General features: G+C 38.8%; 1 protein-coding gene across 1 annotated transcript in view; it reads right to left on the reverse strand.

The window, feature by feature from the left end:
- Positions 1-5,730: 5,730 nt before the first annotated feature.
- LOC121869371 (homeobox protein abdominal-A homolog) overlaps positions 5,731-21,519 on the reverse strand; it is a 33,196-nt gene continuing 17,407 nt past the window's right edge. The window contains exon 3 of the mRNA XM_042370708.1: positions 5,731-5,839. The gene's annotated coding sequence lies outside the window, so the exon portion shown is untranslated. The remainder of the gene's footprint in view (positions 5,840-21,519) is intronic.

Consider the following 21,519-nt stretch of genomic DNA (forward strand, 5'->3'; position numbering starts at 1 on the left):
AACATAATGGTACACACGTAAATAATATCTGCGTTGGCATATTTTCTTTTCGTTACTACAGGTAAGAGGGACTAATACAATAACCACCGTATTATGACTCACAACTTAACTTAAAAAAACCCACAGAAGACTTCACTACTTGTCAACAAAACTCATGGAAAAAATACATTTATACTATTATAAAAAATAATTCAGAAATATTACTCTTGTTGATATCTAGAGGTAATACTTCCAATGGACTTATTATCAGATGAAGCAAAAAAAAATAATAATAACTTCGTGTTTAGCATGTCTCCGTATATACGTATGTCATAACCCCGGGTCAAGACTATACTATACAGAAAAATACTGAATTTTTCCGTGTCTACTCTAACAAATGGCTGGTTCTATATCTTTTGCAATAAGGGAAACTGAGCTCACTGGTGACATGATGGTGCCATATTGCAGAGTGCCGAGCATTCGTGGAATTTTTTGGCTATTCAACCTTTTCATCGCTCGGTTCTTTCCTCCCTTTTGTTTTATATTTTGTTTTTACGTGACTCTAAACGCAATTAAATACAAATAATGTTTTGTTTTTGTGTTTATTTTGTTGTAATGTTTGCGTATTCAGTTTTGTATGTGATTACTAATTATGTTATTATATCAAAGTGAGTTACTTAATTCCATTCGTCTGCTCATCTTCCCTTCCCTTACCCTTTCCTCCCTCTTCCCTTCCATTCCCATCCCAATCCCTGTTGCTTCCCCTTCCCTTTCCATCCAATCTCCCTCCCATTCCCCTTCCACCCCTATTATTTCCTCTTCCAATCCCAATTCCTTCCCTTCCCTCCTCCCCCGAACACCTCATTCTTCCCCTTCCGCTTCCCATCCCTCTTCCTTCCCCTTTTCTCATCTCTCCCCCTCCCTCTTTTTTACCCCTCCCTTCCCTTCTTTCTCCTCCCTCCGGTGAAATATGTACCGGTAAGGACATGTCACACCCGATACAACACGACAGCGAATTCATCAGCTAAAAATTGCATTACGACAGCTTCATCTTATATAGAAGTTGTGGCTGGCATGCCGAGGAAATATTACTCACTGGGTCACCCCGTCCATCTCCGTAAATCAAATAAATAACTTTCATTTGCGTCTGCCCACTAAAAAAACTTACGGAACGATTAACATGTTCTCTCTCTCTCTCTCTCTCTCTCTCTCTCTCTCTCTCTCTCTCTCTCTCTCTCTCTCTCTCTCTCTCTCTCTCGCCTTATTTCCCATCCTTTTCACCCCTCTCTCCCCCATCCCTTTAACATAATTACCATTCCTCCCGCTTTCGTACTTAATTCACCTGTGACCTGAATGTTTACATCTACGTTGCTTTGTCTTCACGTCCATGCTGAGGGTCAATTTGTCCTCGTTAATGGATGTGGCAGCATGTCCATCCATCATGACTTATGACTTAAATATTATAAATGTGGTTAATACTAATAACGAGCCCGTGGTATAACAAGTACTGAGAACACATGAATAACGTCTGATCTGTCCTCTGAATCACTGAGTAACGAGGGGGTTCTATTGTCTTCTGAATCACTACATAATGAAGGGGTTCTGAGGCGATGTCACATTTCCTCCGTATGTAAATTAGTTATAGTAGTCTCAGTTATGTTTGTGATGTACAGGGGGATAGAAGGTGTGTGTGTATGTGTGTGTATGTGTGTGTGTGTGAGTCGGATGTATAGACAAAAACAAGCTGAAAAATGAGATGTAAAGGCATGCACTGAATGTAAACAAACATTCTTAAATGGTAATACAGGAGATAAAAAAATCGCAGCAGAAAGCATAAATCTTTCAACAAAGATTTACAAGCAAGCATTACAAACACAGAGACAAGGGAAAGCACAGATATTCACAACAGAACCACCAAACAAGTAAACACAAACATACAAACACCAAAATAAAACATACATCTGGATAAGCAAACTATTACAAAAAATACAAATAAAAAGACACACACGAACATAAGTAAGGAAGTAAACACAAACAGAAGGAGAAAAACATGCAAAACATTACCATCTACCTTACTTCCACCTCCCACGTCAACATCATCATCCTACTCCTCTTCCCCTTCCTCCTGCTCACACCACAACTATATAACAATTTGTGCCATATCTAGCCAGCGCTAAATGGCAGTTAAAAGCATGAGCTCGTCTACCCATCCATTCCTTCATTCCAACAACACCAGATCATTTTGTGATGCGCCTTGGCTACAGGACCATCCACCCTGAACACCACTTCTTCGTCAACCTTCTCCTGGTTCTCCTCCTCCTACTACCTCCCCCCCCCTCACCCACCCCAGCAGGAGCACACATAAAGAGCCCTCAGTTACAATGCATCATCGCGACCAACAGTTTTGGCGAGAATGTATTCCATTAAGTGTATATGTATGTAAGTCTGTGTCGTGTACGGCGGGGCATTCTTCATCCCACGTCCGCACCTCTCCATAACCTAATGTGTTTGGTGTGTGTGTGTGTGTGGGGGGGGGGTGACACACACACACACACACACACACACACACACACACACACACACACACACACACACACACACACACACACACACACACACACACACACACAACCTTCCCTAAATATTGTGTTTCTGCACTAAAAGCCTATAAATTCAGGGTGATAAAAATCTCTGGCAGATAGCATAGTCTCGTGTGCATCTGAAATAGATAAGAGGTCCCCCCCCTTACCCCAAGTCCATGAGGAAATTACACATTGACTTCGCTAACTGTTTCATTCACTCGCTAGAATCTGTTCTGGAATGAATCATAGCCGCACCGCAGTCCACACGTGCACACACACACACACACACACACACACAGGCACGCACGCACGCAGACACGCACTACTCGTTCGAATCTGCTCTAGAAGGAACGACTATTGGAAAAAACTGCTTCATTCACTCCGGTTCGTTTCGGGTCTTAATTATCGCAATGTTATTTATTGTTTCGTTATGAATTACCGCCCCCTCCTCCTCCTCGACGACTAGGAGTAACATTTTTCACTGTTAACTCCTCCCCTATCAATAGTGTTCTTGTGATTAACTGTTTATAATAGTGTGTTAACATTGTATACACGCTATCCATCTCTGAAGTATTAGAGGTGTCATATATTAGTTGGAGGAGGAGCCAATTACTATATTTCCTCACATAGATAATATACTCAGTTGAAGTTCCGCTCTCATTATTTATGTACTGGATTGTTATGAAACATCACACAACAGAAAATAAATCGTCTATAAACTATAATTACTGGACCTTCATCAAAATAACTTGTTCCTGTCGAATTTATATTTTACAAAGAGAACACTAAAGAAATAGCAGCCTCTAGCGTGTTCTTAAATTTCAAGGATGAAATTTTTTTTTTTGAAGGTTATGCATTAAGATATATTGTATGTGGGAGTACAGTCCTGCACGGACGAAAGAATCCCATATATTATGCACAATTAGTTCTCTCCTTGCTTACATGAGCAGGATACTCGACTTGGGACCGGGATAACTTATATTTATATTCCAGTCTACAACCTGCAGCATTAAATATGGGTTACGCACACACATAAACTATAGCTGTTGTCTTTAGGTTATGTTATGTGTTTCATGAGGGCGTAAAGCTATATCATTAACATCTTATATATATATATATATATATATATATATATATATATATATATATATATATATATATATATATATATATATATATATATATATATATATATATATATATATATATATATATATATATATATATATATATATATATATATATATATATATATTTATTTATTTATAGGGGTACCACCTCTAATTTGATGTGTTAGGAGACCCTTCGCCTCAGAGAAGAAAATAAGAACCGTTCACGAAAAATTAGGATATTTTTTCGTGAACTGTGAAGAAATATTTTCTTCTCCTACCACCCCTTTCTTTTTTCTTTTTTTATTTATATTTTTTTTTACTTATTCTAATCTACAGTAAATATACGTATAGGTAAAACATTTCTAAGACTCTCCCGACCTCCTCAGGTGAGAGACGAGAGCCCAGTACAGTATACAGTAAACATTCCCTCTCTGGGTCATCCTGTTGTCTGGTTATTTCAATAAGTTTGGAGGCCAGTTCATTCAGGAACTTCAGAGCCTTCGTGCCCCAGGCTCAGTCTCTTACCCTAGTGGGATAATATATGAATATGTAAATATGTATAAACTACACTCGTAGTGGTGAATCAATATTATTATCTAAAAGGAGGGAAGAGGGAATGACATTTACGAATCAGATAAACAGATGAATGGATAAACAGACAGACAGTATACAAGAACCAATTATCAAGACCTAACAACTAATAAACACCACGCTTCACTATCGTCTACCACAAACACCACTAACATCTACTACAACCAGTATCATTATTATCTACCACAAAAACCACCATTCTTATCTACCTCTACTATTAGTATTATCGTCAGTCCTTATCACCATCATCTACTACAACCAACACCATCATTACCATCTACCACCACCACAGGTAACGTATATCAATAATTACTACCACTACCATTACTAGCATACATCACCACCTTCTACTACTACTACCACCACCACTACTAGCATTCATCACTCTCTTCTTCTACTACTACCACCTCCTTTACTAGCATACATCACTCTCTTCTACTACTACTACCACCTCCTTTACTAGCATACATCACTCTCTTTTACTACTACTACCACCTCCTTTACTAGCATACATCACTCTCTTCTACTACTACTACCACCTCCTTTACTAGCATACATCACTCTCTTCTACTACTACTACCACCTCCTTTACTAGCATACATCACTCTCTTCTACTACTACTAACACCTCCTTTACTAGCATACATCACTACCTCCATCCTCCCCCAATAGACACAGTCGACATCTCATCCAGGCTGTAACATAACTTCTGGGCTGCTGCGTCTGTTCGGATAGCACCTCCGCGAGTCTGGCGTAGAAGCATCTTACACTTGGTCCCATCCCACCAGAGGTTGTGAACACCAGAGGAGTGAAGTTGCCTTGATCAACGTTCTGAATTCTCTCCCCGTATGCCCTTATCTTGTCGTTCGCGTTCCTCCTGTGTGCAGCATCAAAAGCTAAGTTACGGTGACATGCGGCCATGGGATCAAAAATCCTGATGTCGAAGAAGGTACGCTGTCCATGCGTCCAGAATCCTCGAGCACTGACGTCAACATGGGCTTCGTTGGATGTGTTTGAAGTCCTATGTTGGAAATTCTCACCGTCCAATGGAAGGCGGGTCGGTTCTACCCTGACATCACTCTCTTCTACTACTACTACCACCACTACGAGCATACATCACCACCATCTACTACTACTACTACTACTACCACCACCATCACTTTTAGCATGCATCACCAACACTAACCACCACCTCTAAAATACATCACCACCTACCACACAACTCATCACTACCTATCAACACAACCACCACCATCTATCACAACTTCCCTAACCCACAAGCCTCACAAACTTCCCCCTCTCCCCCTCTCCCCCTCTTCCTGATTTTGCACTTCCTCTCCACATCCTGATCTTCCTCCTCCTCTCTCCACATCCTAATCTTCCTCCTCCCCTCTCCACATCCTGATCTTCCTCCTCCCCTCTCCACATCTTGATCTACCTCCTCCCCTCTTCCTAATCTTCTTCCTTCTCTTCTCTTCCTGATCTTCTTCTTCCTCCCCTGTTCCTGATCTTCTTCTTCCTCCCCTTTCTTGATCTTCTTCTTCCTCCCCTCTTCCACGCTACTCTGCCCCCATACCTTAAAAAATGTTCAAACAATAACCAGGTAAACTCAGGTAATGATGATTAGGGATGGGAACAGAAATGACTTATGTCTGAATGATTATTTACACGCTGATGAGAAATAATTATCAACGTATTCCATGAATTATTATCGTATTGCAGCAATTATCAACAGCAGTTATCAACGTATTACATTCATTAGCAACGCTCTATAACAATTGTTTCCGTATTTCAGACAGTAATAATATATTGATAATGGGAGATAATATTATTTATATCAATAATAATAATAAGAAGAAAATAATAATAATAATAATAATAATAATAATAATAATAATAATAATAATAATAATAATAATAATAATAATAACAATAATAATAATAATAATAATAATAATAATAATTGGTAATAAAAATAGTATAAACGATAATGATAATATAACAATAGTACAAATAATAATACACCTATAAATATTTCAACATTTCAATGAGGTAAAATGAAAATAAAAACAACATGAACATAAATTCTTTTCCCATAATCACTATTTCCTTCCCACTTCGTCTTAGACATTTTTATTCTGCGTTTTTTTTTCTTAATTTCCGTTTAACTTTTTTTTAAACCTTCACCCCACCTTAACCCGCCCCCCCAACTCCCAACCTCCTTACACCCCCTTGTTTAATCTCCTTTTTTCCTTGATTTTTTTCCATTCCTTTTTTTTTTTTTTTTTTACCTTCACATCCTCTCCCCCCTGGCTCCCACATACCCCCTTTTTTCTCTGGGTCAAGAAAATGTATGTGAGTCGTATGGCCAACTGACAGCCAGAGATGTATGAGGTGTTTTCTCAACGAAATGGAATTGTTGGATGGATCTTGTGTAAATTTCCCCCTCTAAGGGCTAGTGTTAAGGGATGGCGTCTGGTCTCTCTCTCTCTCTCTCTCTCTCTCTCTCTCTCTCTCTCTCTCTCTTCGTATGTAAACAGAGGGCAATTAATATCGAAATCCTGTGGGAAAAATGGAACCCCTCAAAGTACCTGATACTTGAGAGGGGAAGGTAGAGAGGGTTGAGTGAGAGAGGAAGGAAGAAGGAAGGAAGAGGGATGAGAGAGAATAAGAGTGACAGAAAATAAGAGACATAACTTGAGAATATACAAAGAAAGTGAGAGGAAGGCAGAAATTGAAAGATAGAGAACTTGAGAATAGACTGACAGAAAATGAGTAGGATAAGAATATGAGAGTTAGAGAGAAAATTGCCAGAAAGAAAGACAAGAGGGAGAGACATAAAATCAAAGAGAGAGAGAGAGAGAGAACATGCTGCTGCTGCTGCTGCTGCTACTACTACTACTATTACTACTACTACTACTACTACTACTACAACTACTATCATCTGGAAACAACGGGAGTCGAAGTGTATCTCAAGTCACACATCATCATTCATAAAATAAAATAAAAAACTCCAAGAAGAACATAATATCTACTCCGATAATTTCACCATCAAGAGAAATCATCAATCTTTGAAATGAAAATAAAAATCACTCCATAATCAGAGTAAAAGTTCAGAACACATCAATCTAAGGAAACAAAAGGAAATTTATACATCAATCATGATCACTTATACTAAAGAAAACAAAAAACAATCCCACAAACACGTGTGAAATAAGACCAAAGACCAACGGTTATATCTATAATCGAAGAGAATTATCGTCCACTCGTAAACAAGGTTAAGTACCAACTAGGAAATATTTCGTCACACAACACAGAAGACGAAGAAGGAGGAAAAAAAAACTCATAGACCACAAACAAGTAGAGGGGGCATGACATCAGCGAGCACCGAGGCCGTCAATAAGATAGGTCGTCGGGTGATGCATAGTAGAACTTGTTTACGCAGAGTATATACCTTCTGTACCCCCAAGCGAGGCCGATATACACCCCTCCCTCCCCCCCTGGCCAAAATAAGAATATATGTATACGTGGGATGCTGGCGTTCACGTTGATATATTTGGTGGGATGTGAAGCGGAGGGAGATGAATGTCTAGGTGACCCAATAAACACTTGAGCTTACTCTCTCTCTCTTCCTCTCTTCCTGTCTCTCTTCCTCTCGCTCTGTCCCTCTTATCCCCTCTCTCTCTCTTTCTCTCTTTCTCTTTTTCTCTTTCTTTCTCTCTCTTACTTTCTCTCTTAGTTTCTTTATCCTTCTTACTCTGTCTCCCTTTCTCTCATTCAGTCTCTTTCTCTCTCTGTCTCTCTCTGTTCACTTACAGTCTCAGTGTGAAATACAACGGGAATGACAACTGGAATAATACATGACTAGTTTGCCGAACATTTGGAAATCATATCGTGAACTGTGGCATCATATTGTAACAGCCTGTGAATATAAAGTACACGAGGATTAAAAATTAAATCGAACCTCATGTGTGAAGAAAAATACTAAGACAAGCTGATAACATAGATAATTTTAGAAAATGAATCACTAACGTAATAACAGATTTCATTGGAACAAATAATAACGATAAATTTAGGTAGTGGCATAATATTATGAAAATTAGGTTAAAATCATTAAGGTAAGATGAATATTTTAATAAGGAAAACCTAATAAAAACGATACAAAATGGAAAAGGAAGGAATTATAAATTTCATATAACTTTTGTAAGTGAAAAAACAATGATGCATTATGTTTTAGTATTCAGAATTAATTTTACTGAAATGAAGAAATACCAACTGGACACAATACGTAAATTAGATTGAGAATATGCAAAACAAATTCAATGTGTTCCGTACAAGACAATAATCTGAGGACGAAAGAAGAAAAACAAAATTAAACTCCGTCAGTATCACCACAGTAGCCGTAAAGGTATATCATTTATAACGATAACCTTACCATTACAATGGACAAAAATACAAAATAATATGACATGAAGATATTTCGGTGTATTTAAGGTTTAAGAAATACGTATATATGTATTTTTTTGTTATCATATTTATCTTTAACATTCATTACTAAGAAAACTGATTTATAAAGTTAAGAGAAGACATTACTTTCCACCTTACAGTCATGTGGTCTCGTCTCTTAGGTTGTGGATCCAGAAGTGGCACGAACTTTTTGTAAAACACAATGACGATTATACGTTTCAGCTAACATAAGACAGCGACTTATTTTATATGCCGCGGCGGGACTAGCAATCTCGATTTTCATATACAGTACGGTATTATCAAGAAATATTTTGATGGTAATAATAGCGAGTAACGAAGTCATACAATGTAACAAATTCTTAACAACATGAGAGCAAAAGTCTTGGAAAATATAGGTCTGCCGCACCGATGTGAATCCCAACACAATAAAGTTAAATGAAGTGATGGAAAAAAAATGGGTAATAATAACGTGAGGTATGAGACATGATATTATTGGTTTGTTTTTGAAGGTATAAATATTAGAAAATAGAGAGAGACACCTGCTAGATATTTACAATGAACGTACAAGAAGAATAGCAGAGGAAAAAAATAGTTAATGAAAATACAGAATATAATTAACGTGTCCATTGCAAAAACAATAAAATTCTTCCATCAACGGCAGACAATCGCGTAAAAACTTGAATATACAACTCAGGTCAAAGCTATAATTTTATGGTTCAGTTTTTAGTCGAAATGAAAGGTGGTAATGTTGTGATCGAGGAACGGAAGCAATGGTCTACGGCGGGCGGACGGGCACCTTGGTAAACGGGACCCATAAACAAATGTTACACTAAACTCTATGGGACTTTGCAGCCCACCTTAAAACGTTTTATTATTATTGTTATTCATTTCCAAGGACAATAATTTGTTTTCTGTCAATTTTAACGGATTTATGATTGGCTGTATCGATCTCTGCTGTCTGGATGATGTTAAAACAAAAACTGTGTTTGATTGTGTTCTTTTACGACAACAGAAAAACACTATATGATTCTGACTCCTGTTGGGAATTTACGATACTGATAACTACACTCAAACTTCATATAAATGGCCACTCGGTCACCACGCTCACTAAATCAATAAACTTCCACAATGTTCGGTGTATTTGGCGGGGAGGGAGGGGGAAATAACCAAGGGGGAAGTAATAGTATCTATAGACCCTAATACCTACATCTGGAGAGCTTGTTCCAGCGGTAACAGCTACGACAATATGTGATCAATAGTTTCCTCACACAATGGATGGTCATAGTGGTCAAGTAATAAGTGACCTCAATATATTTTCTTTCCTTGTGTTAGTGTTTTATTTTATCAATTTACACCTTAATTATTTTCGTACATTTAATTCACTCGATTCTTGAATTTTAGTTTATTTTTTTATATATCATCAATTGTTTCTCATCGTATGTTATCCCCATTCCTATCCCCCTTTACTCTCTTCTTACTGCCATCCTTCTCTCCCCTTCTCTCTCCTCCACATAAAAAAACACTTATAATCTTTTTAGGTTCAAGTTTTCTTTCAATAGCCTTTGAGAACAGCGGCGGGCGACCCAGCGATACATCTCGCCCTAGCTGACGGCGGGAGAGGGAAAGACGATATATCTAGTATGGTATTAATCTCTCTGTCTGCCTCACCTCCTTCCAGAAACACCTAAACGCTACCACTGCTTATATATATATATATATATATATATATATATATATATATATATATATATATATATATATATATATATATATATATATATATATATATATATATATATATATATATATATATATATATATATGCTACATGTGTATGATTTTATTTTATAACCTTGAATATAGTTAAAGTTAATGATAATATTTAATCAAACAAAATTTAGCATTAAATAATAAATATGATGAAGTTAAACAGGTTCAAAACAGTGTTGAGTTATGTTACATTTAAGGCTAAACTAAACTGAATTGAATTACTGGTCAGGTATTTTTTTCTGTACGCTTGTTGTTAACAATGGTCTTCTGAATGTCTTAATGAAATAATTTTAATCATGAATTTCATATTCCACTGAGAAGTATTGGCATATTAGACTCCCTTTCTGATGGTTGGTTCACAGTTTTTCGCTGCCACATCCTCCGTCAGTGATTTATCGCTTAATATCAACTTCCTTTCTAAGGCTGAAAAAATATGCTTTTGAGAATGAAAGGTTTAAATCTTATTTCTCCAAAAATATATCGAAAAAATCAAAGGCGGTGTTTCTATTCCAGATCATGTTAGCTCCTCATAGTATATTACGGATATATTAATAAATCGTAAAACAATTTCATCTGCTATAATTACACTTGACATATACAAATTAAAGCAAACTTGAATATATTTTAATTCAATAACAACTTTCATTAGCTGTAGTGTATACATACTTTAATATACTCATACTACAGCAACACAACGTCTCTGTCGTATTACCAGCAAAATAATCTTGATAGGAAAATATAGAGCAGTGCTATACTCGCGACGTTTAATATAACAATAATAAGCTTAACGTTATAACGATTATCAACAACACAGAAAATGAGACAATGAGCAAGAAGGCGAGTATACCATCCATTGTTATGAAAATTCAGCTCCACCAATAAGGAATGATATATTTTTCAACTCCATTATCCCGGCCTGACTCTCACAATTTACAGTCGTACTCATTGTCAGTTGTCAAAGGCAATTTGAACGTAGTATTTATCCTCCGGCTAATCGAGTTCATAGTCCTGTTCATCGGGTATGTTTATAAACCTTAACACCAGTGAGAATTGTTCATATTCACGTAAGAGGAAGTATTTGTGTAACCGCCAGGGTGGATGATGGTGTTGTTGGTGGGTGTTGGAGGGTGTAGTGTATAAACGGGTGTTGTTGGTGAGGTATAACAAGGCCTTTCTGGTTGGTTTAGGCTTAGGGATGGATCACGCAAGTCACCAAACTGCGGAATTTGCGGTTTGGGAAATGGCCTACTCGCAGCAGGTTGGTGTGACGTCAGAGGCGGCGCCGGTATGGTGATGGCAGCGGCGGCAACAGCGGCAGGCGGCGGCGGGAAATCCCATCAGCCTCCGACCTGCGGCAAACACCCCGCTGTTGGTGAGGTTCCCAACTTCAAACAAACTTCACGGTCACAAATGCCAGATTTTTCCCTCGGAGATCTTGAGTTAAGGAAGTTGGTGTCTTGAAGTAGGTCAAAGATGTGGAGAATTTAGCAAAATAGCACATTATATGCTTCAAAATTGAGGCTCAACTTGGTCTTCGATCTATGCGGAAGGACCTCAAATTTCGCCGATTGTAAAATACATGAAATAAAAATTATTAACATAAAATTATTTAATGTATTTTGTGTTGTAATGGTAAATGCAGATGTTATTCTCAACACGCGAATAAAAATAAGGATGAAAATAAGCAAAGTCGATCTAGATTAATATTCATAACTTTGTTAAGATTTCCTGAGACGACAGATAACGCTTACTAGTATGAACGACTCTCTGTCATGCAAAAAAATATTAAATAAATAAATAAGTAAATAAATAAATGTCAAAAAACAAATAAATAATTTTAATAGGAATAATCAACCTTTATTCATATGTATCAATTAAAATATTTCCTCAGAATTTTTCCATTTAGAACATAATTAATTACTATCCTCATAAAAATATTTAATTCATCTACGTACCAAAAATAATCAACCCAAGTCCCGCTTCGCCGCCCTATATAAATGAGTCCACTCCGCTTCATTGTGGTCAAAGTACCAATTACCACCATAGCGATGAAAGGTCCGTACCCGACTACTGCTACTAAAAAAAACACTTCCTCCTCCCCCTGGACTATAAAACCTGTGTGAAGAGTGTGCGAATCTCGGCTAACGTGTGTGTTTAAGAGTAACTTAACAAGCAATAAAGATAGTAATCAGCCAATTTGCAGCGGCTGTTGAGCGCCGTATCTAGTGCTAAAACACTCGCCCTCATCAGGATTAGTGGCCATAAAACTCAAATTGTCCCGAGCTCGTGGATGACATTGACCTTAAAGAGAGAGAATGGAGGGAGGACCCCTGATATTCCTTTGGAGCACATGGTAGAGAGCGTGGATTTTACTACATCGCGCTATCAAAACAAACCATAAAGTGAAGTTATGGCGGCCATGTTCCCCGCTGCTGACTGCGCATGCGTAGGCCCGCCCCCTGTGTATTCCTCCGCTGCGCGCCATCCTTCTGGGAAAATCCATAGCGTTTCGTGCAGTTTGGTGTTAGAGTGAATGGTATAATTGTGATATCACAAAATAAAACACTTTTAGCTACACATTTGTTTAATGTGTTCTTACAGTTTAGTAAACGTTTGCAGTTCCATTCATTATATAAGATATAATTTTTTTAAAACATCGCTAGAATGAGTTACAGGAATACAGTTTACAGCAGTGAACGAAATTCACCTCTTCAGTTTCAACGTTGGCGCTGTGGGAGGCGGGGGTTTGGGGGGAATGGGAAGACATCAAGAGAACGTTGGTGAACAGGTCAGTTCTTGTGGCGACCGCCGTGCTGACAAGAACGCTGCTGCCGGTAACTCCGGTAATGATATATGACTGAACGCGGAAATAAAATTAGTATCTGCAAGATATTTTGCAATATTTCTTAAATTTAGACTGATTAGAATAGGGTGAAAGGGTATAATATGTTGGAACACACATTTTCGTAAATTTAGTATTGATCTTACACTCTAGACGACTGGGACGGCTCCAAACACAGTATGATTCATTTTCCTCATGTCACACAATTTACGCGAAATGAAAACACGGTAGAATAATAAAGACATGGAATGTGAGGAACGAATAAATACTGAGACGTGAGTTCACTAGGTGCTTGTGATCATCTCTAAATATAAACTAAGTTAAACCCTCCAGTTTTAGTAGCCAAACACTAAAACTTGCTGTCAAGATAGCGATCGGTTCGGGTAGTACATGTACAGTAGATGCTGAGGAGCGATGCCAAAGGCTGTAAACAAACATTCGACTGAGTATCGGATATGATGAAAGAAGTGAGTGCATTCAGAGACAGGAATGCTACCCTGACCACAGCCGGGAGAAAGACAGTTAGGCAGTGTGCACTATTTGTCTCCTGTGACGTACCAAACCTTAAATTTGTTTTGAACTCCTAATTCTTAGTGCAAGTGTCTGTGGCTTAAGTCTGTCTGCACCAGCGATTTTCAGAGGCGACATTATCGAGTACATAAATTATACCGACACTAAGGAAATAAATATATTCACAAATAGACGTAATGATTAACTATCAAAAAACTTTTTTTTCTCTCCTCTGTTCCCTACATCGTGTCACCTGAAGATTAGACACCCTAGCTGGGGATTAGGTTATATTAAGTTAGATAAGGTTTGGTTGGGTTAGAATCAGGTTAAGTTAGGTTAGGTTAGGTTAGCTGAGGTAAGGCTACGTTAGGTTAGGTTAACGTTTGGTTAGGTAATTCTTGGTATGGTTAGCTTAAAGTTAACTTAGGTTACATTTGGTTAAGATAGGTCATTGATAGGTTAGCGTTAGGATACTTATTCATCAGGTGAAATAAGTTAGGGTGTCTAATCTTCAAGCGATCCCCTGTGTCTTGGTGGCACCGCAGCTCTCGGTGTAGTGACATTTGGCGTACACCGACACGACACTTACTGTACACACTGCTGATGTATGGTAGTATACATCATCATGAATTAATCGGATAAATCCTACAGTAAATATATATGTGCATCGCCGACAGGTATATAAATATATATATATATTCATTTCATTGTTCTTGTTGTTTACATACTTTCTGCTCAGATTTGCCTTTGATGAACGTGAAGGTATAAATATCATGAACATTAGCAAGAGAGGAGGATAAGTAAAACATGAGGGAGAAAAGTGAAAGTAAATTGAATGAGATGGAGAAGAATGTTGGTTGAAAGGGGAGAGGGAAGAGAGGAAATGGCAAGATAGGGAAGGAAAAAGTAATAGAAGAGGTTCAATTTAACGCTTTGGAGAGGTAAAGCAGGTGGGGGGAGAAGGGGTAGTAAGGGTAAGGGAAGATGTACTTAATGTGTGGGGAAGGAGAGAAGGGGGAGAGGGAGAAGATGAAAGAAAATGAGTGGAAATGGTTAATGGAAGGTGAGGAAAGAAACTCAAATGTCATCAGGAGGAAGAGGGATTAAAAAGAATAAATAAAATGAAGATTGAGAGCCTGAGAGATGACAGTGATAAATAGTAAGATGAAAGAAAATTAGAATAAAGAATACAACCGAGAAATTTGAGAGGGGAGTTGAAAGGGGGACACAGAAGAAAGTAAAAAGTAAATGAGAAGTTGAAGAAAAAAGATGAAAAAGAAAAAGGTGAGGAGAAGAATCGGGGATGAACGAAAGACTGAAGGAAAGAAAGAAGCATGTAGATAAGTGGAATGATACTAGAAAGAGATGAAAGTTACTTACAAGTGCAGATTTATTACATACATAGGATTTGACGATCAGTGGAGTAAGTATGAAAAATAGGAAAGATTAATTAATAAATGAGCTGTAAGTTAAGGACACACACACACACACACACACATACACACACACACACACACGCACACACATAAGCACATGGTCGTCTTTGATATGTAAAGCAAAACATGTGTGAGTGCAGGTGTTATATATACCAGCTGCCCAGGGCTGCAGTGACCCCGACATTCACACACGCACACATATATATACCCTGTACATAGTAAACACCATCACCACAACACACTATCACCACAACACACCTTTACCACTTCACACCACCACTTCAACAAAGTATTACCACCCCAGAGCATTACCAGCTTACAATATCACCACCACACACACCATCACCACCTTACAGCATCACCACCACCACCACACAATACAACCACCACCAACCCACAACACCACCACCACCCCATAACACCACCAACCACACAAATCACCACCTCACACCACCACCACACAACACCACCACCACCCCACACCAACATACACCACTACCACACAACACCACCACCCACCTCTCACAACTACCACCATCAAACAACTCCGCTTCTACCTAACACCCACAACCACCATCCATCACCAAGGTTCCCCCCCATTCATCAATTTGGCACCTTAATAATTTTCCATCCTTACCAATGATTCAGTAAGTTATAATTATCCACCAAAATACTCTTATTACAGAGACTCGATTAACAGCAAGGATCTCGGTGCAAGACTCGAAAGAGAAGAGGAAGTGAATATATCGTAAAATATAATTGGTTTAATCATTATGGACGTCATACACTAGACACAGATGCTACAGTACCAGGAGAGGGAGGTAGGGTGGGGGAGGGGGAGGGAGGTAGGGTGGGGGAAAGGAGGGAAGTAGGGGGAGGGAGAGGGAGGTAAGGATGTGAGGTGATTAAAAAAAAGTTTACTAGAACACCTGCCATATACAGGTGTGCCGGTAACGTAAGAATAAGAAGAAAAAATCCCTCAAGTTTCAGTGTTTATCATGTATCTATTATACGATCCACGTACATTAGATATTTTGATACAGGTTTTTATTATATTTACAGTGTAGTTATCTCCTCTTACCTTCCTCTATAATCATCTCTACTTTTATCGTTATACTGCATCGCTCCCTTTCTGCATCATTTGTAATTATTTTTTATTCCTTAAAGCACAAGCGATCTTACTCTTATACTCTCCTCTCTTACACACACACACACACACACACACACACACACACACACACACACACACACACACACACACACGAGCAGTAGCATATCGTTATCATATCGTGTAGTCCACAAGTGTCCAACATAATAAACATGACACTTGTCTCTTTCTGCTCGACACGTTATACAGAAGCAAGAGGTAAGAAGTTGAAGATAGTAAGTTGATAAAATGGCATAATAGAGTCGATGAGAATATTTCAATGAATAATTACATTTTCTTATACATATGAGCAACACAAAGAAAATAGAAATCATAACTTTTTTACTACCACGTGAAAGATTGATTGAAAACATGACTCATTATGAATGTTATATAGCTATTAAATTACATTGAAAATATGTATAAAGAATAATATGAAATGTGAGAATGTATGTTAATGTAACGGAAAGGTTTGAAACAGAGAGAAAAAGAAAAAAGAAAGGAAATAGAGAGAGACAGAGATAGTGGATGATAACAGAGCAGAGAGGCGAGATACTCTAACAGTAAACAGGACCATGTTGTTCGGGCTCTGAGGTGATGATGTTATTAATGATGATGTTGTCTATGTGTTTTGTATATCTCTCTCATTCTTTATCCTTGTGTTTTAATCTACTTCTTTATTTTTTCTATTTTCTATGTGTTTATTTATTGTTCCCTGTTTATTATTCTCTGCTTTCTCCCACTTTCATCATTGTTTTTGTTTGTGTTGTGTTTAATCTCCGTATCTTTCTCTTTATTGTGTGTGTGTGTGTGTGTGTGTGTGTGTGTGTGTGTGTGTGTGTAACAGGCTCTGAGCATGACTGGAGGGAGGGGAGGGAGGGAAGGAGGGAGGGTGTCGTGACATCAGCTGCTCCGGCCTTACCCAGGACTATCAGATACCCTCCTTCATCTGCATGACAGACCTTATCTTCCTCTCTCATCTGGCACACAATCTCTCATCTTTCCCTCTGCCTCTCTCCTTCATATTATTATTTTCTTCTAATTATCTTCTTTATTATGTTTTATTATGTCTACCTTGTTATTCTTTCTCCTATCTTTCAGGAATTTAATGTGTACGTTTTTCTCTAACATGCTTTCTCTCGTTTCCTTTCGTTCTCTCTTTCTGTCTCTCTTAATTCTTCTATCTTTTTATCAATTATTTGAACACTATCTCCCTCTATCTTTCTCTCTTATCTAACTATCTTTTCCCTTTATATCTCTCCCTCAACATCCTCTCTCTTATCTTTATTTAACACAAGTCTCCATTTTTTTCTCTGTACCCCATATCTGACCACACTCTTCCCCTTAACCCACCCACCTTACAGATATCCTTCCCTTGACATACGATCACCCTCACACGACTTCTAACCGCATAGGATGAACCACCATATCAACAACATAGACTGGACCATTCAACGAGTATAACTGCCAATCACACTTAAAATATCCCCCTCCTTAAACCATCATAAAGTTAAACCTCTTGAACTCCTATCCACAGAACTCATAAGGTAAATCACTTTGAAATTCCATCCATCGTAATTAGATATGAACCTCCCCTCAATTAAAACGATCGTCACGGTGAATTAGGTAAACCATCGTTATCAATTGGGCCTTCTCTCTTTAAACTCCTTCCTTGCCCCGTCGATCAGCAGCCGCAAAGTAAACTAGACTCCACACCAGTCGGAGTTTATCATAAGAGGTTATTATGCTCTTTGATAGGGTCCTCGCTGGCGTAACTCGAGTAGTGGAAATCGTCATTCATAGGGATCACGTCATCACCGAGGAAGAGCAACGGGACATGGACAAGAGAATGTTGTGGTATGGAGGAGGAGGAGGAGGAGGAGGAGAGGGGAATAAAGAGGAGCAGGGGAAGAGAAAGGACGCAAAAGAAGTAGGCTGATAAATTGAAAGTAGACGAGAGGTGATGCATGAAAAGGAGGAGGTAGAAGAAGGAGAAAGATAGAGCAATAGGGGGAGGGATAGGAAGAGTATAATGACGTGATAATGAAGGGGGGAAAGTTGAGGAGACAAATGTGAGAAAGAGGGAGTAAAAGAAGTCTGAGAAAAGGAAAAGAAAGAAAGAGATTAAATAAACAACACAATACACAGAGAAGGAGAAGGACTGAAAATACGACAGAGTAACATATAAACTTCTTGACACAGTCAGAGTCACGTGTTTGTTGTTATGGTGGAGATCAGTGTCTCAGAAAGTTGTACGTTGACACACATGATATAACACTGTGAAAAACTAAACAACTATCATGTGTCAGTCCTAAATGAAGACGTATTTATATTTACCTAAAAAAAAATAATGAATTACCCTGTCATACATTTAAGTATTACATGAATATGCAGTACAGTATAGGTAAACATTATAAACTATAAGAGCTTATTCCCTTCCTCCCCATGAAATTCCCTCATAATTAAAGACCATAAAAGCGGTGTTGATAATCTGATACTATGGGTCGACTAACAGTAGCCATCAAAACACGTAATATTTCTTCAGCATGTAGTCGTCATATACTCAGGGCACGGGGAGAGGCGCTGGGTGGCTGAACATTAGTCTACGGCCGTGACGAACCGTGTTTCACTCCTGTGGCTTCTCTAACGAATCATTTATTCGTCTACATTATTACAAAAGAAGTAACGAGATAGGTGTTATACTTCACGTGTGTTCTTATGTATTATCAGAGTTTGTGAATAATTTATAATGACACTTAACTACTTAAGGGGAAAGAAAAAGGGAGATACCTATAAACGCAAAGCCAAGAAGACGGTGTAAGTTTAATTAGTAGTGATGATAACGAAAATGTAGAGAGATGGCGTCGAAGGAAAGCAGGGAGGAAGGGAGGAAGAAAGGGAAATATAGAAGGAGAGAATGAGGGAAGGAGGGAGAGGTAAGAAGAATAACGCCAATACAGGGGAGCCTCACAGTAAGGGCGTGTAATGTAGAATGATATCACAAGTGCCAGTTGCCGATGGCTCGTTGACCACACGCGGTGCCAGCCGTGCTGGACACGCCAGGATGAACTGATGTCAGTGAAATGCAATATCTGAGAGGATTTGTGAATACACATACACTGTGACCTGATTTATCAGTCAGGCAAATTAGTGGTCTTTCAGTGTTGGTTAAATATTGCGGGTTTCTCGTATAGTCCACTGACACATAGTTTATAGATAAGACTAATTTACTGCAGCAATGATTACAAATTGACTGAAGATGTGTGAGTAATATTTAATTTACAGCAATGAATGCAATAGGAAATTATCTCTATCTTATCCATCAGAAGTGATAAAAACACACCTGCGCTGAGGAACGAGTTAATTTGCACGAAAAGTGGGAACTTGATGATTTATGATATTATACATACAATAAATGACTAGGACCTTTTAAGTCGTTAACATAATTGCTTATTTGACAACACATAAGTTTATACACTTTTATGGTAAATAACGAAAGATTAAACTCGGTTGATCGCTACATGGCCAAGAGATAAACACAAGCAGCCATTAACAGAATTATCCTTAACAATTGTGTAGGTACTGTAATGTAGTCAGGGGAGTAACACACGTGTCAATACAAAGATGACCACAGTTAACATAGTACCAAGGAACAATGACCTATCACAACACTGCCTTTTGTCATCTCACTGGCAAGCAATTCATGAACTCCCAGGAATGTACAATACAAAGGTCAATGTGTATTAGCAAAAAGATTGAACTTCATATATCTCATCAAATTCTATCCTTCTCGTTGTACATCCATTCTTAAGCTGTTATTGGACTAATACTCATGGATAACGGAGAGTAACGTGAAATTAGTAAATAATGATGACGTGAACCAACGCTCAAGAGTATCTGTTTCCTGTTGTGCAGTTTGACACGGGCAATTAGCGGATACTTTACCAGCAGTTGCTCTGTGTCATGTAGCAGACGGGTCAACATGTCCCACCACCCGGCCAGACATGCTCGCTCTCTGACGCTACATGGACACTAAAGTCAAAATGAGAAGGTGAGGGTGATGTTTGGGTGTTAGTCGGATAATGAAGTCGCGAGTTGACACAGACATACAAATGGACTTTTAAATGAAAGCTGATCAAGTCGAAATTCGAGTATGGAAAGAAATATAACTTAAAACCTGAAGATGTTTTTGAAAGAGTGAAAAGTGGCAAGAATGGCAGATTAAAAAAATAAAAGATGGTATTAAATATTAAACTTGAACTCTCGGGTCTTTTAAGTTCTTCAACAAATACATCAAAACTAAGGCACAGCATTTCACGTCATCTTTAAAGTTACAGAGTCAAACTTACGCCCTCGTACTACTCGTCCAAGATTCGCAACAAAGACTCTAGACGTACTTAGGAGTCTTCAGCAACTTCTTTACAACCTAAACATCCTTGTATAAAGACTTCTGATCCTCCCTGAAGGCTCTACTACCTTCTTTATGGTCTCTACAAACACCTCACAGCTGCCAGTGATCACCTGAAGGACCGGTGTATTCACCCGACAAGCCCCGAGGCCTCACCCTTGAGCTCAAAAACCCTCCTCAAGAATTCCCTCATGACCTCACCCCAAGATCCACGGAGAAACTCTCTTTCATCCGTCTGCGGGACCTCCCTGCCCCTGTGGCCAGCCAGAACAAACACCAGCCCACCATGACTCCTCCGCCTGGCCCTCGACGTCTGTAACCCGAGTCTCTTAAAGGCCGCTGCGGCTACGAACTTCTTAATCGCTCGCTGACGTCTCCGGGTCGCCGAGGTGACCAACTAATTGACTGACGGGGCAGTAAACGTCAGGCGGGCGCGGCGGATCCCCGTTACCACTGAAGGGACTGGATTATGCCCTCATTTGCTGCCTAGATGGAGCCCGATGCCACTGACAAATGAGTGGGGGTGAGAGAGCCGAGGAGGTTGGTGGTTGGGTGGGTTGGTGGAGGGGAGGGTAGGACGGGGCAGAGGAATGAGGAGGGCGTAAAAGACGAGTTTTTGTGGGTCAGAACCTGAAGGAGCTGGTGTGGGTGGGAGGTAATGAAAGGCTCGAGGCTC

The sequence above is a fragment of the Homarus americanus genome, unplaced genomic scaffold, assembly GCF_018991925.1.
Source record: "Homarus americanus isolate GMGI-L3 unplaced genomic scaffold, GMGI_Hamer_2.0 scaffold36734, whole genome shotgun sequence".
In the NCBI taxonomy this organism is placed as follows: domain Eukaryota; kingdom Metazoa; phylum Arthropoda; class Malacostraca; order Decapoda; family Nephropidae; genus Homarus; species Homarus americanus.